This window comes from Adiantum capillus-veneris, chromosome 13 (genome assembly GCF_014529385.1).
Source record: "Adiantum capillus-veneris isolate H3 chromosome 13, ASM1452938v2, whole genome shotgun sequence".
Classification (NCBI taxonomy): domain Eukaryota; kingdom Viridiplantae; phylum Streptophyta; class Polypodiopsida; order Polypodiales; family Pteridaceae; genus Adiantum; species Adiantum capillus-veneris.
In genome coordinates this window covers 70,558,468-70,575,267 of record NC_140943.1, presented here as the reverse complement: position 1 = coordinate 70,575,267, position 16,800 = coordinate 70,558,468, and positions in this window count along the sequence as shown.

The window sequence follows — 16,800 nt, the reverse complement described above, 5'->3', positions numbered from 1 at the left end:
AACAAGAGAGAGGGGGTTGGTCAAAAAGAGAAAGGGTGGGGAACGGGATGGTACTATTTTTTTTTGGGGGGAGAGGGGGTTTACTCGGGATGTCCACGTGGATTGTGGGTCGTCCACAATCCACATGGGTAGCCACATGTGGACTCCTGTGTGGCCGGGTCCACGTGGCTCCACTTGACAATCCATGTGGATGCGGTCATGCGAGGGGTCCCAGTTGGACCCGGGGGGAGGGGTTTCCATGAGTTTCCAGAGAGAGAGAGAGAGAGAGAGAGAGAGAGAGAGAGAACGGATGGGGCCCTTGAGGGGATTGGGATGGGAGGGGGGAGAGAGAGAGAGAGAGAGAGAGAGAGAGAGAGAAGGGGGGGGGGGGGGGGGGGGGGGGAGGAGGAGGAGGAGGAAGAGGAAGAGAGAGTGAGATAGGGCAGGCGAGTGAGAATAGACAGAGAGTGAAAGAGAGAGAAGTGGTTCCCACGAGGGGAGAAGGTGGGGGGGGAGAGAGAGAGAGAGAGAGGGTAGGAGAGGGGGGGCGGCTTCCTAAAGTTAGGGGGGAGGGGGGGTGGTGTGAGGAAGATAGAGAGATACAGAATGCGGGAAGGTTAGGAGGGGGAGAGAGAGAGAGAGAGAGAGAGAGGGGGGGGGGGGGGCGATCAACTCTGGGTGGTTCCCACGGGGAGTGGGTCGGAAGAGAGAGAGGGAGAGGGTGGACGTGGTTTGCGCAGTTGCCCCATGGGAGAGAGAGAGAGAGAGAGAGAGAGAGAGAGAGCCAGATCCATAAGCAATTTTTTAATAATGAATTTTGATTTGGATTTCAAAATTTATACTCTTAACTCTTTTGAAACACAATTAAACACTTTCACTCTCATCTTTCCAATTTTTTGCTTATTTTTTCAACTCTACTATCACGTCATGCACTATAGTCTTCCCTTCTTTCGAAAGGGTTTTTCCCTTTACCAATGGGAAGATTATTTTTGGGGTTAAATATCGACAAGAGCATGTTGCACCACAACATTTACTATTGTGCATGCAATTGTCATGGTTGAGAGTGAAGAGTTGATAATGCCAATGGAGAGAACAAGCAATCACTTGGGAGAGGAGTTCTATGTTGTGGACGAATCGCTCTCTACAAAGTTCATGGTGCTAGTTGAAGATGACACATTCTTAAATTTGAGTGGCTTGGATGCTCCCTTGGTGGATGTTTCCTACATAGACCTAAGCTTCTTTCAAAGATAGTGGAAACCAAACAAGTGTCGAAAATACCAAAGGTGTACAATGGTAACATGGTGTTTGAGTTTCCATCGACCTTAGGATAGTTTCATCCAATGGATGCTATGGAACATAAGTATGATCCACACCATTGGACCAAACCGCAAACCTCAAACGCTACATTTTCTTGAGTGTGTCACAAAAGTCAATGTGCAGGTGCTTAAAGTGTCTCAATGAAAGCTATCCCAATTTGGTTAATTTTGGGTAGTCAAACACAACCAATTTCAATGGAAGTATGTTGAACATAAACTTTGGACTCTCAAAGGGGCCCTATAAGGAGGTTTGACTTTGCCTTTCTTGTCCGAAGTGGGCAACCCGATGAAGTACATAAATGCTTTGTCAAAACCCTATCAGTCAACATATGATTGAAAAGATCTTAGAAAGTATGTTCTAAATCCCCAAACTTTGACAAATTTGGAGCTGATTTGTAGAAGTTATGGCGACCCCACTGAAGCTCAAATGTGGGGAGAGATTCCATTTGTTAGAAGCTGGACACACCCCACGGCATCCAACTACTCGACGGATTATTATTTTTTGTAATTAGTCATTCATTGAGGAAAACCCGAATTTTCACCTTGTAAATATTGTGACTTACGGAAGTTTCCAAATTGTATCTTAGTTTTGATAGTTAGATGGAGTAGATGGATGATTTTGGAACTTTAGGGTTTGAGAAGTTGTAAGGTATATATATCACTTTTTGACCTTAATGGAAAAACCTTTTGTCATTTTAAACAAGTTTATGTTTGTGAGTGAGCGTACTGTGTACGTGAGAGAGAGTGTGAACTTTGTCTTGACACTATGTGTGCTACGGTGGTCGGAATTGAGTGCGGAGAAGTGCAATGTGTTGCCCCCGACTAGAGCTACGAGCCGATACCAACATTGCGCGCGTACGGTCCGGCTTTGGGAGCTCTTTCTACGAGCTTCATCGGTTGTTTGGGTGAGCATACGTTATCTGATTTCGCATTGCAGCATATCCACGCGTTCACATTGAGTAGAGCTACACATTAGGCACTTCAGATTTTGAAAACGAAGACCTGCAGATTTCGGCCAGACATCCTACGTGTTTCTGCACCGGGTTTGGGTCATGATTTTGGTTCATAGACCTTAAGGAGAGTGGCCTATAGGTATTAGTAGGGTCTCCGTCAAGCTCTATGGTGTTTCGAAAGTGTTTGATAGGTGTTCGGCTCTAGCAAGCATTGTAGGAAGCATCCTCTTTTGTTCTCTTGAAGACTGTGACTTAGACAATTGGTAGGGGCCTCTGTAGGAATTAGTTAGGAGTCGGTCGAGTGTAGGTTGACACCTTATGCTTGCTTCCATGCGCCTGCGGGTCGAGCTTTGTCCTTAGCTGACATTACTTGTTAGGTGAGTTCTCGCTGTGCTGACGTCCGTCGCGGCGTACCCGTCCAACATTGGCGCCGTTGCCGGGGATGAAAACCTTATGTAGGTGACCGAGACTAATCCTTGAGGATTGGGATTTTTGGCTTTCCAAGAGTCTCGCATTACATTTAGATAGGATCAGAGGGTGGAGGACTCTCTAGGTCTTAGAGGGAGTCTAGGAAGCGTGTGTCTGGCCTAGATCCTTCGACTTAGGTAGAGGAGGTAGACTTAAGAAGTTTTTAGGTAGTAGTCGAGTTCTAGAGTAGGAGTGGGAGAAGCGGTGAGAAGAGAGCTTGAGAGTCCGGAGAGGCCAAAAAAGCAACCAAAAACACCATTATCACCATTTCTTCATGGTAGGTAGGGGTAGAGTAAGTAGAACATCATGATACAGATCTAGAGCATTTCATGCATGTATACTTGCTTGGTAGAATCATTACAAGATTGTAAAAGACGCAAAAGTGTGGATGAGTGGATGAAAGCCTAATTGAAGTCCAAAAGTTACTGTGAGTGTTTCTGATAGGCCTACAGAGCATTAGGAGCATTCCTGTCTGAAAAAAACTTTAATTTTAGCCAGAAGACATCCTACGCATAGGATGTCTAAAGGCCAATCTGGGAGGAATTTTGGGATTTTGAGTTTACCAGTGTGTTCTGAAGGTAAGGTTTATCCTAATTTCAACTGGAAAGTGGAAATTTGGCCATCTCTTGACAGGATAAGGCCAGATAGACTGAAATTGCTAGACATCCTACCCAATTAGTGCCAAAACATCAACTTGAAACCAAAACTATAAGATGGCAGCATGAGTGTGTCTTGCATGATATATTGAGTGACTGAAAGGGGTTTCACCTCATTCGGGTAAGAAAATTGGGTTCAAAGTGGACTTTAGCACTTTTGACTGAAAAAGAAAAAACAGCTGAAGTTTGGGACTTTTGACATCCAAATCAGAATCTAAGCATACCACTGGGATATTGACATCAAAGGGAAGCTGTGGAACAAATATGGGGTCAAACAGGCCAAAAAGACATCCTACGCATAGGATGTCTTCTGAGTGATTTGGGACTCCAAACTGAAATCTGAGTATACCAAGGTGATCATCAGCTCAAGGAGAGCTTAAGTCTTGAGTTTAAAGCCATTCTGAAGAAAAAGACATCCTACGCGTAGGATGTCTAATGCAAGAAAATGAAGCCATAATTGGACTTTGAGCATTGTAAGGTGTTATATAGCCTAAGGCAAGCCTGCTAATCAATTTCTGGTCCAATTTGGAGTTGATTAGACTGATCAACACCATCACCAGGCAGTCGGAACAGATTTTTGACTCATTGACCAGCTTATAGAAGTCCAAATCAAAAAGTAAAAACAGTTGTAAGCTCAGCACAATAAGGGAAAACAACAGTGCAGAAATCCAGGCAAAAGCAGCAGGAGACATCCTACGCATAGGATGTCTATTGGGGCATACTGCAAGGAAAATTTGACCTGGCCTAGACAATGAGGTTCTATTTGGCTTAAGGATTCCAGAACTTCTTTCAGAAGTAAATTTGGACCTTGGTTGCCCACTTGACAAACCAAAGACTGATTTCAAGCTTTTTCGCGTAAATTGGCCAGCATCAGAGAAAAGTATTGTTTCAAATTATCAACCTAATCCGGAACATCAACAGTGTATAGAATACAGTAGTGGTTGAGATTAACTCTCCAGTTATACCAATCATTACTAAGATAACCTCTAGCAGATAAATGCTTTGATTCAATTGCCGAAATTAAAACTCTTGTGTACAGGTATATTCAGCAACAAAGCAAGAAGTTGTGCAGAAACTGATTTATTGCCAGGTTAGTGGTTGAACTTGTGATAAGTTGCATTGATAAGTTTGATGAATTTGAGATCAGGAAGATACATTGTTAGAGACCAGAAGGTGGCAGGTGACCAAGTTAGCGTAGTGTCCACCGAAGAGAGTGTAACTCAGGCAAGGTTAGATCCACTAGCACCGATTATTGAGGAAGGTAGTGATACTGACACTTCGTCAGACAAATCTTTCTTCATGATGGGTAGCCAACAGCCAGGAGGTTTCACCTATGATGGACCTATGCGAGGGGGGAGCACCTCCCAAAATCCTTTGAATGATTCCAGGCTTACGGTGATCTTCTTAGAGGGAACAAACTCAAGAGGAGCCCTAGTCTATTCTAACTATCGATGCCGCAAGTGCATTTGTATTGAACAGAGGCCAGCACAAAGATTGGAGATAATCCGCATGTATGATGATGGAGATAGATTTCGAGACGAAAAGGGGAACCACTATTTAATAGTTAGCAACCCTGAAGATTACTACAGATATGGAGACAATGTGGCTAAAGGGAAAATGGTTTCAGAAACTCAAGAGCCTCCACCAAACATCGATCTGCACGGAGCTATTTTTATGTACGATAAGAAAACAATCAGGGTTCCAACTTATAACGAGAATGTGGGAATTTACAAACACGAGAGCGAGGGTATTGTCTCTTACTTTCGCAGTAAAGAACCATACGTAGACGAACTAAGCAAAGACAAGGTTCTTTACTTATTCTCTTATGAAACTGCTACGGGGAAGGGCATAGTTTTTTTTGATAGATATGGGCGAGAATACCAACGTATTCTTCCAGAGGAAGTAGAAAGAGCAACAGGTCCAGGAACATCAGCATATGCCCCTGAGGAAATGCCGAGAGCCGCCCACACCCCAAGCAAGTCAACGAATCCATTTTCAGATGGGTATGACGCTACATCACATTCCACCAGACCACAAGCATTCAACAACCAAGACCAACCAGCAAACTAGCCATCATTGCAAGCATGGCTTCGACAAAGTGCAACAATGGAACCAGACCGAAACCGAGACGGGTATCCAGCCGCACGAGGGCTCAGGGATTTGCAAGAACCCCCACACTATTCAAGGTATCAAGCAGAGAGTAAGCCAAAGACACAAGGGTCGACCGAGCTTGGAGGACCACCCACGGAACGAGTTCGAAGAGAAGGACCACCTCCCGCGAGAACCGTTAGAAATTATGGCTTAGGAGCATCGTTGGGCGAGGAACCAGCCTATCACAAAAGGCCTGAGGAGGGGTATATACTTGGACGGGGTGATCCAACGATGAGGTTTGTAGACCATCGCAGAATTAGACCTTCTCAAGTGCAAAAATGGGTAAACAGGAAATACACAGGAAACAAAGACCCAAGAGATCATGTATCAGCCTTTGTGCGTGTGATTAGAGCCAAAGAGGTGTTAGACTTTCCTACCCAATTTGCAGGGTTTGGACTAACCCTAGAGGATGATGCTGCAACTTGGTTTGACTTTGTGGAGCGTAGAGACTTTGAGTCGATGGAGGAAGTGTTTAACGATTTTATTGAGGAATTCTCTCAAAGGGGAATAGCTCATAATACCCTCTCACAAATCCATAAATTCAAACAAAAAGATGGAGAATCTGTACGGAAGGCATCCCTAATACTAAAAAGATATGTTAAGTTTTGTCCTGTTGAAGAACTGACAACTCAGTCTAGACTTATGCTGATATTCATCCAAGGACTGAGGAATGTAGATCTCCAGAAAGACTTACATATGAAGAGGAGCACTACGTTGAATGAGTTAACAAGAATATTTGTACCTGGTGGACAATTGTGCGGTCTACAAAGAAGGGGAGTTCAAGGACCTTGATGACGATTCATCTTCACAGCAAAGTGGGAGCAAGTCCTCCAAGACAACACTAAAAGGAGAAATAGCGGTAAACCAGGAGCAGCTCGTAGATGAAGTGCTAAAAAAGATCAACTTGTACGCCAAACCCCAGGCTAAACAGCCCAAGTGGTGTGCTATTGAACAAAAATGGACAAACCATAGGACCGAGGAATGTTACTATAACAAGGGATATGTGAGAGAGAGACCTTATGCTCCCCAAGCTCCTGTAGCTTCCCCTCAAGTTCCACCTATGCCTAGATATCAAGCAAGCAACTTACCAGGACCTGTAGGTGTAGAGAGACCACAATTGGTGTTGGGGCAACAACCACCCCTACTAGGATTACGACCAATTGGTGTAAGATACACCCCAACGGTAACTGAATCAGAAGAAAAGGCTTTGGTGCCTATGCATGCATATTATGAGGATCCCAACGGATATGTGGCGAACCCTGTCTATTATCCGCCGAAAGAACCCTCGACACCAGAACCATGGAGCATGATAGGGAATCAAGGACCTCCAACTACTGCACAGGCCGCAGGAGAAGGAAGATATAGCTTAGATGATCGAACATTGTTGTTCATAGCCAATGGAGGCATGGGCGGACAGAGACAAGCTTACCAGCAACGAGCAGCTCAAGGAGCACCTCAACAACCCAAGGGCCCCTGTTACAAGTGTGGAGGAGACCATTGGCTGAGAGACTGTCCTCATGATGAAATCATTAGAGTCAACGCGTATTGCCCAGAATGTGGAATTACTCATTTGATTCCTGATTGCCCTAAAAACCCGAGTAAAGGAGCAAAAACCACCTTGAACCTATTAGAAACAGTACCTTCCAGTGGAGTATCGGAAAATGAAACAATCATACCTGTTCAGGCGGTAACCCGGGCCCAAGCCCAAAGAAGGACAAACGAACCCATAATAGAAGAACCAAAAACAGATGCCCAAAGTTCAGAAATGAAAAATCAGAGAAGCACTTGGAAAGTAAGAAACGTGCGTAGGAAAGCCAGGAAAGAACGAGAGCAAACAGCCCTATCCGATGAGTTGAAACATACAAAGAACATATTGGAGCGGTTAGAAGATCTAGCTAGCCTAAGCTCACACACCACAACAGTCATAGCACCAAAGGAAATAGCTGAGCCCAAAAGTGCAGGATCAGGAGGATCTGTACTGGCAGACAAGGTAAACGAGCAGCTGGATGTGCTTCTAAAAGCTTCTGAAGCTCGACTTTAAAAAAACCAGACCCAGGAGCAAAGGTGCATGACATACCCATATGCGGAAATAGAAAAACAAAGGTTGGATATGTGTAAAAAGATGATCGAGACAGCTCAATCATTGATGGAAGACCCGTTGGGAAAACCGGCAAATTTCCATGATGCGCCAGTTTCAACCCCTATCCAACCAACATTAGAGAAACATGAGGAAACAAAGGAAAGACTCACTAATGAATATGAGTCCAGAGGAGAGCCTATCATAGTGCCAAATACCACCGATGAGGCAAGTGACGGGGTCCATCCTAAAATACTGGCAAAAATGGGAAAGGACGGTAACGGTCTAGATGATCTGTGGAAGCAAATCAGAGAGGCCAACGAGGCTAATAGGATGAATGACCACATGAATAGCACGAGAAAAGAAAAGAACGTGATCTTACCTCCTATTGAAGAATTTGAGGCAAGATCACAAATGAACTTTGAGATACATTCACAAGGGGGAGACCAAGGATCTATTAGTTCGGGGCACGGCCAACCAGACTCTTTGAGAACTTTACCCTCTTACCTAGGAGAATATGAAGCTAAGTCGGAAGTGAGAGCAATCCCATCTCAAAGACTTTCTTCTAACAAGATGATGGATTCACAAGGATTGATTGAGCTGTTATCCACCCCGGTGGCATGCACAATCACGTTAGCAGAACTCCTAAGGCTAAGGCCAAAGGCTAAGGCCAAACATGTGGACCATAGTAGGAAAATTCCTAGAAAAATTTGGAGTAAAAGACCCCACCTTGAAACTACAAGAAGGAATCAGGGAATTGGACAGGCCTAACCGAAACACTAGGCCGGTACCATTGAATAAGGTTGGAGAATATTGTGAGGGAGAAGACGGAAACACGACGCTACCAATAGAATTCCAAGGAGTAGTTTCCAAAGGCATTCTTGACAGTGGAGCGGGAGTTGCTATATATCACCACAAAGGAAATCTGGAAAAAATGGGGAAAACCAGCTCTGAGGGCTACTAGAATGAAGTTGCAGTTGGTAGATGGTTTCATGGAGAAGCCTCTCGGACTCTTGGAAAAAGTAATTGTCACTTCGTGCGGGATCGAGTATGAGCATACATTTGCAATAGTCGATTTCAACAAAAAGAAAAATTATGAGATAATCTTGGGACGACCATTCATGCAACAACTGAAGATGGTCCAAGATTGGGGTTATGACCACATATACCTCAGACATGGCGAGACGACAACTAAAATACAACTGAAAGACCATAGTTACAAAGATGTAAACCAAACACCGGTGGAAGAGTTTGATTCGGCTACAATAGCAGAATCAAAACTACCAGCATGGTTGGGGCAACCAAAAGAGATATGGATGTGCGGAGCTTCACATTGTGGAAGCTTAAGGAAAGAGGAATGCATCTTAGAAAGAGAAATTGAGGACAAGGAGTATATTCCGGAACCCTTCCCTGAAGATGCCTTGGAGCCTCTAGAATGGGAACACATACTGGCAACATTAGATGTCTGTACCATTACCGACAGTCCAACAACAAAATTTTACGATAAGGATGGTTACGATGTGCTACCCTATTACATGGTAAGCGTGGTGCCAGAAAGAGAGACGGTAGAACCTCCAAAACAAGAAGAGTTTTACAATTCTTCTGAGCAATTGCAAGTAAATGATGAGGCAGATAATGAGTGTTCGGACACCTCCAGTGAGCGTGGGAATGAAGCCGAGAATATCAAGTTTCATGATTTTGATAATCAACACCCTAGACGCCAAGAACGCTATAGGAGGAAAAGAGCCAGAAATAAAGCGAGAGAGAACTTGATGCCTGGGATAAAAGGTAAAACTCACTATTTGATGCTTGTAAAAGCAGAGGATTGTGTGAAGGATCAAATATCAGGGAAATTCTCAGAAAATCGAAAAGAACGAACGCGAGAAGAAATAAAACAGGAAAGAAAAGCTAGGACTGAAACAAAATCACAAAAATCTGAAAAATCAAAAAAAGAACCAACAAAAGACCAAGAGTGGACCAAACTGGAGCATAAACAGAAATACCAAGAACTGAAACGGTCTTTGAGGGAGATATGGACTACTGAAGAGGATAGTGATGGTAAAGGGGAGTCTGAAAAGGGCAACATGAACGTACCACCACACTATAGGAAATTTACTATCCAGGATAGAAAAATCATCATGACACCACCAATCCGGGAGAGAACCAACCAAGAATCTTACGATGGGCCTGAAAATGCAAAAAGAATAGACCTTGTAGAACCAGGTGAAAAGCCTCAGCCGGTCTATATAGCTAATGATTTAGAGCCTAGGAGGAAGCACAACTAACACAACTTCTCACGAAGTATAAAGATGTGTTCGCTTGGTCCTATAAAGACCTCAAAGGAGTTGATCCATTGATATGCCAACATACAATTCCTTTAAAATCGGATGCAAAACCTAGCAAACAGCGTCCTTATACATATAATGACACATTTGCCAAGCGAATCAAAGAAGAGATTGATAAGCTGATGGACGCTGAGTTCATCTATGAAATTGAACATACAGATTGGGTTTCACCCATAGTGGTGGTTCCCAAGAAGAATGGAAAATTGCGAGTGTGTGTAAACCTCAAAAAGGTGAATGCGGCAACTATAAGGGATAATTATCCCTTGCCAATTACAGAACATGTCCTTGAGCGAGTGGCCGGGAAACGGGCTTATTCCTTTTTGGATGGGTTTTTCAGGGTACAGCCAATTGGCAATAGCAAGGGAGGATCAACACAAAATAGCTTTTGCCACAGAATGGGGGATTTATGCATATCGAGTTATGCCATTTGGCTTAACAAATGCACCAGCCACTTTCCAGAGGTTAATGACTCACGCTTTCAAGGAATACCTAATTAGAAATTTACATGGATGACCTGTGTGTGCACTCTCTTCTGCGAGAGGAACATATTGACCATTTGCAAAAGGTCTTTGAAAAGTGAAGAACATATCGAATCTGTCTAAACCCAGAAAAGTGTGTATTTATGGTTAAGCAAGGACACATTGTCTCAAGAAACGGCATAACCACAGATCTGGACAAAGTCAAAGTCATTGTAGACCTGCCGAGGCCTACTAATGCCGAAACAAATTTGTGTTCTTCAAGGATCATCAAGTTCTTTTATACCTAGTAAATAAACCTTGCAATACAGGGAGAATCGTACGCTGGTTTATTATATTGCTAGAATTTGACTTCACAGTGGTGGTCAAAAAGGGGAAAACCCATCTACGAGCTGATCATCTTTCAAGAATACACAACGGGGAAGCTCCTCAAGGGGTAGATGATGACATACCAGATGCTTATCTTTTCAACATTGAAATGGTACCCAAATGGTCTCAGGAAATAGTTAGCATTCTCTCCTTTGGAAGTGAGTTTGATAATACAGGATGTAGATCCAAACAGCGAACAATTCGATAAACAAAAAACTTCCAGTTGATAGCAGGACGGTTGTATCATCTTGAATCTGACCTAATCCTACGATTATGTATAAATCCGAATGAGTTCGAGTGCTACCTGGAAGAGGCACATGTCAAGGGTTGTGCATTTCATTGTTCGACAGTAAAAACACACCAGAGACTGAAACAATTAGGGGTTTATTGGCCAACTATGTATGCGGATACACATTCTTATGTTACCAATTGTGCAGTATGTAGTGCCAAACGACCAGTGGATCACGCAACTTTGTTTCGGGTGAACATAGCACCTGCATGGAGTCAATACATCATTGACTTCCTAACCAATAGAACATTCCCTGAGAACATTACAAGAGCACGGGAGAAAGCTATAGAGCTGGAAGCTCGTGACTTTCAGTTAATTGGAAATCAACTCTATAAACGGGGAAAGGACAACCAACTTAGAATCTGTGCAAGTGAAAGCGAGTACCTACTGATTCTAGAACATGCACATAGCGGAGTAAGTGGAGGCCATTTTTCGGGCGATAAGACGGCAAAAATTGTCTTAACCGTAGGAATTTGGTGGCCTATATTGCACATGGATGCCGAAGAGTTTGTCAAACGTTGTGATGCATGTCAACGCACCAAGGTACCAATCAAAAGAGATGAGATTCCATTAAGGCCAATGATGGGGGCAAGGGCATTTGCAAAATGGGGCATTGATTTTGTGGGACCTATATCACCACCTGCATATCGCACCCATACCCAATATATCATTGTGGCTACGGACTGTCTCACAAAATGGGTCGAAGCCAAAGCAACACAAAAAGCTGATGCACGCACCACGGCTCAATTTTTGTATGAGCATGTTTTTGTACGTTACGGGTTACCAATAGAAATTTTCAGTGACCGTGGAACACACTTCCTCAATGAAGTCATTGAATATCTACTAGAGGATTTCATGGTCATACATAGGAAGTCAGCACCATATCATCCACAGGCCAATGGGCAAGTTGAGGCCACGAATAAAACACTATGTACGGTTCTCACTAAAATAGTGTCAAATTTAAGGACCGATTGGGATCAGCAGCTACACTCAACACTATGGGCATCAGGGTAGCTTACAAAACCTCAATAGGAACAACACCATACAACATGGTGTTTGGACTAAATGCTATACTACCCATAGAGTTTTTAATCCCAACTCTACGAGTAGCAACAAGCTTGGAATGGACAGGGCATGAACTCTCTTCAAGAATTAACGATCTTGTAAAGCTAGATGAACTCCGCTTACGAGCTGTCACTTCGATCTATGCTAAAAAGAGAAGACAAAAGGATCTTGTAAAGCTAGATGAACTCCGCTTACGAGCTGTCGCTTCGATCTATGCTAAAGACATCAATTGCTACCCATGATGGACAATCTACCCAAATTGTGACCTAAAGCCTAAATCAGCCCAAAAATCCACTTTTTGACATCCAAATTCAAATCCAAGCTTATAACCATGTTCCATGAGCCTTACACTACCTACATGTCAAGTATGAACCAGTTCTGAAGAAAAAGACATCCTACGCGTAGGATGTCTAAATGGATTTTTTTGGTCCAATTTGCACTGTGAGCACATGCACAGCTTCATAAGTTCCTTTTAAGCTAAAATTTCAATTTTCAAGTCATTTGGATAAGTAAAACTCAGTTTAGCAGCTGATATGGAAAAAACGATAACTATGGATTGCTGAGTGCAACAGGATCTATGGCAGCCTCGAAGTCACCGGCAAAAAAGAAGAGAATGACAATCAAAGACTATCTGGACGAGGTGGAACCATTTGTCATTCCAGAGGGAACATTAAAGCCCACAAGCACCTGGATACAAGAAGATCTACTAGAGTCAAACGACCTAAAGATCTACCAGGGAGTGTTCAAGGACAATGACGGCAATGTAATAGAGCTGCCAATGCTGCCAAGAGAGCTCAATGAATTTGTCTGAAGCAAAATGGCCAGCTACTTGGAGAAAATTGACCTCCATAACTATTTCGAAGCAATCCCAGCAGGGGTGGACGTCAAAAGAGTATGGAATTTTGTAACCAACATTAAAGAAGATGGAGTGGCCAAGGTAACAGATTTGCACAGCAGACCCGATACAGAGATCATTATCACAGAGCGGGTTGTAGCCCATGCACTAGATCTCTCCAATCAGGGAGACAGTGTGACAAAGAGAAGGGATGAAGTAAAGGTGTACAAAGAGAAAAAGGCTAATTACACTTTTGAAGACATCGCCAACCCAAAGGTGGCGATCATGAGCCAATTGTACAACTAGTACTTACACATGTGCACGAAGAGGCCACAGAAGTACAGGATGCCGCCAGGTGCAATTGCCACAACATTTACTTGGGCAATGACGAAAGGCACCCCAAAGATAATCAACTATGCGGCATACATACATGACAGCCTGGTGAAAATGGGAAACAAAAATCCAACCTACATAGTGCCAGGAGAAATGATAACCAAGGTAGTTTATGCAGCACTACACGCCAAGGGAAGGTGGCCTGACCCCCCATCTCAGAATGACTGGCTAAGGGTAAAGGAAGACAAAGAAGACGAGCCACAAAGAGCACCAAGGGTGGCTACAAGGTTGAAGAGACGACTAGAGCCAGTGGAAGAGGAGCAACCTGATCAGAATAAAGGAAAAAACGAATCTGCTCAAGTGCCGGCCAAAGAGACTCGATCACAAAAAGCGACTAGACTCGAGAGGCTGATGGAGAGTTTCCGAGCAGAAAGAGCCCTCAAGGGCGATTTAAAAGAATTATGGAAGCCATCCCTTGAGTCTATGTCTGGATCCTCAAGAAGAGTGCAGAGGGACCGCTTCGAAGACTACATCAAGAATTTCGAGATTCTTGATGCTGCAGCGGAAAAAATTCCCCACATCCCTTTCACCAAGGAAGAAGTGGAGCAGATACGGCAAACATTGCTAGATGAACAAGAAAACCAGGAAAGGGAAAGAAAAATGAAAGCAGATAGAGATTTTAAGGGCAAACCTACAGCTTTGCCAGATAGCCCTAAACCTAGCCCACAGCCATCACCACAACCATCACCGCCTCCTAGCAGCCCGCCACCAGAAGATAAGGAGGCTGGAGACAATCAAGAAGAACACCGGGCTGAAGAGCAAGAGCAAAAGCCAGAACCTGAACCCAAGGAAGAGGCCAAGCCTGCATCTGAGCAAAAAGAGCTTGACGAAGCATATTATGCATTTTTGGACCTGCTAGCTGCAGGCTATACAAGGGAAGAAGCCGCCACAGCCGCATTCGACTTGGCAAGGACAGGAAGTAAAGAACAGATGCCAGGCATCCGGATAGTTGAACTTAAAGAAATTGCTACCGACACGGTAGACCTGCACCCGCCCTCGAATGATTGGGATGTGGTGATGACAATGCTAGTTGGAATAAGGGCACAATCTGTGGCATCAGATGAAGAATTAATAACTCTAAAGGCCACTGAAGTAAAGACCAAGATGGAAAGAGATCTACTGCAGGCAAAAAGCCAAGGACAAAAAGAAAGAGAAGCTGACCTCCAGGCCAGCTTGGACACTGCTCTACAAAACTGCCAAGGAAAGGAAGAAGCAAATGAGGCAACGGCAAAAAGATTGCAAGCAGTTGAAGAAGAGTGCCTACAACTCAGCAAGTCATTGCGAGATGCAAAAAAAGAAAAGGATAATCTGACACTCCAACTAGCAGAGGAAACGAAAAAAGTAGAGGCCTTGAGGAATGCTAAGGAAAAGGCAGAAATAGAACAAGAAGTAAGCCTGGATGAAGTCCTTGAGCTCAAGGACCAATTAAAAGTCAAAGATCAAACCATCGAGAGGCTGAGAGCATCACCTGCTAGAGTTAGAGCTACAAGCTCAACTCAGATTATTTCGGAGAGTCAAATGTATGAACAGCAGATGCAAGAACTCCAAAAGGAGTTGACTCTTGAGAAGAAGCAGAGGGTAATCATGGTTGAAGGTTCTATCGCAATGCAAACCAGATTGGAGGACAGCCAGAAAGCCCTACAAGAAGAATTGGAGAGCATGAAGATAAAGCTCGAGGAGGCCGAGAAGGTAAATGCTGAACTCAATGACCTCCTCGTGACTATGGGCGGAGAAGCCGAAGCGAAGAAGCAGACACTCCTCAAGCAAATTGAGGAGTTGAAAGGCCGGCAACAAGCAGAAGTAGAGAGCTCAGGGCCAGCTTCCAATGAGGGCATTGACCTCGACAATGTGGCAGATCCTGTGGACACACCCATGCTAGAGGAAAGCATAGCAGGCTCCTCTCAAGAGCCCCAGGATCTAACACAAGAAGAGGAGGAAAAATTGCGAAAAGAAATAGAGGCAGATCTCAGAGAAAGCACAAAAGAGGCTTTGGAATGGGAACAGAGGGTTTTCAAATCAATGAAAATTCAGAAAATGGACGCCAGCAATCTCAGGCGTGAATGGCTTCAACCCTCTCTCCCATATCCATTACTGAAGTATGAGCCAACAACAATAAATAAGCGAATCAGAGAAGAGCCAACGGTCCCTCTCTACAACGCAGACACCTCGAGGCCAGAAGGAGTAAAGCTGATAGTGGACTCTCAGCCCAAGTGGAGGAAGGCTTGGCTTACCAAGTACCCGCAGTACCTAATACACTTGGTAGAAGCACCTAAACACATCAGAGACAACCTCAGCTTCTGTCCTCTACCAAGGGTTAGGACGTGGAAAGCACACGAAATCTTAGAGAGAAGCCAACCCACTTGGCTGAACTACCCAAAGCTGCCAGGCGTGAAGGCAGATGAGAGAATAAGTGTACAATACATGGTGAAAACCCTAACGGGCACCATCACGTTGTTCACTGGCTCACCTGACCTTACATGCATTATGATGAGAAAGATCTGTAGAACCATCTTAGCAGTGTTTGAAACCTTCAAGCCAGGACAGGTGACTGACAGCATATTCTTCTTCTAGGATACATACAGATGTGCTTATGATATGTCAGGTCAGCCTTCCAAGGAGGTGATACATGCGTTGTATCAAAGAATCATGTTTCTCCCATCCTATCACCTCTAGGCATTTGAAGAAGCATTCTACACGGGATTCTTCGCCATGCATATAGATATCTTTGGACCAACAATGCTAAAACTACATGCACGGTACGAATCACTGCTACAGATGCGGGAGATCATAAGGTGAAGCACAGGATCAAGGCCATGTCAGGGACGACATGAACAAGGAGGGGGGGGATGTTAGAAGTTGGACACACCCCACGACATCCAACTACTCGGCGGATTATTATTTTTTGTAATTAGTCATTCATTGAGGAAAACCCGAATTTTCACCTTGTAAATATTGGGACTTACAGAAGTTTCCAGATTGTATCCCAGTTTTGATAGTTAGATGGAGTAGATGGATGATTTTGGAACTTTAGGGTTTGAGAAGTTGTAAGGTATATATATCACTTTTTGACCTTAATGAAAAAACCTTTTGTCATTTTAAACAAGTTTAAGTTTGTGAGTGAGCGTACTGTGTACGTGAGAGAGAGTGTGAGCTTTGTCGTGATGCTACGTGTGCTACGGTGGTCGGAATCGAGCGCAGAAAAGTGTAGTGTGTTGCCCCCGACTAGAGCTACGAGCCGATACCAACATTGCGCGCGTACGGTCCGGCTTTGGGAGCTCCTTCTACGAGCTTCATCGGTTTTTTGGGTGAGCATACGTTATCTGATTTCGCATTGCAGCATATCCACGTGTTCACATTGAGTAGAGCTACACATTAGGCACTTCAGATTTTGGAAACGAAGACCTGCAGATTTCGGCCAGACATCCTAC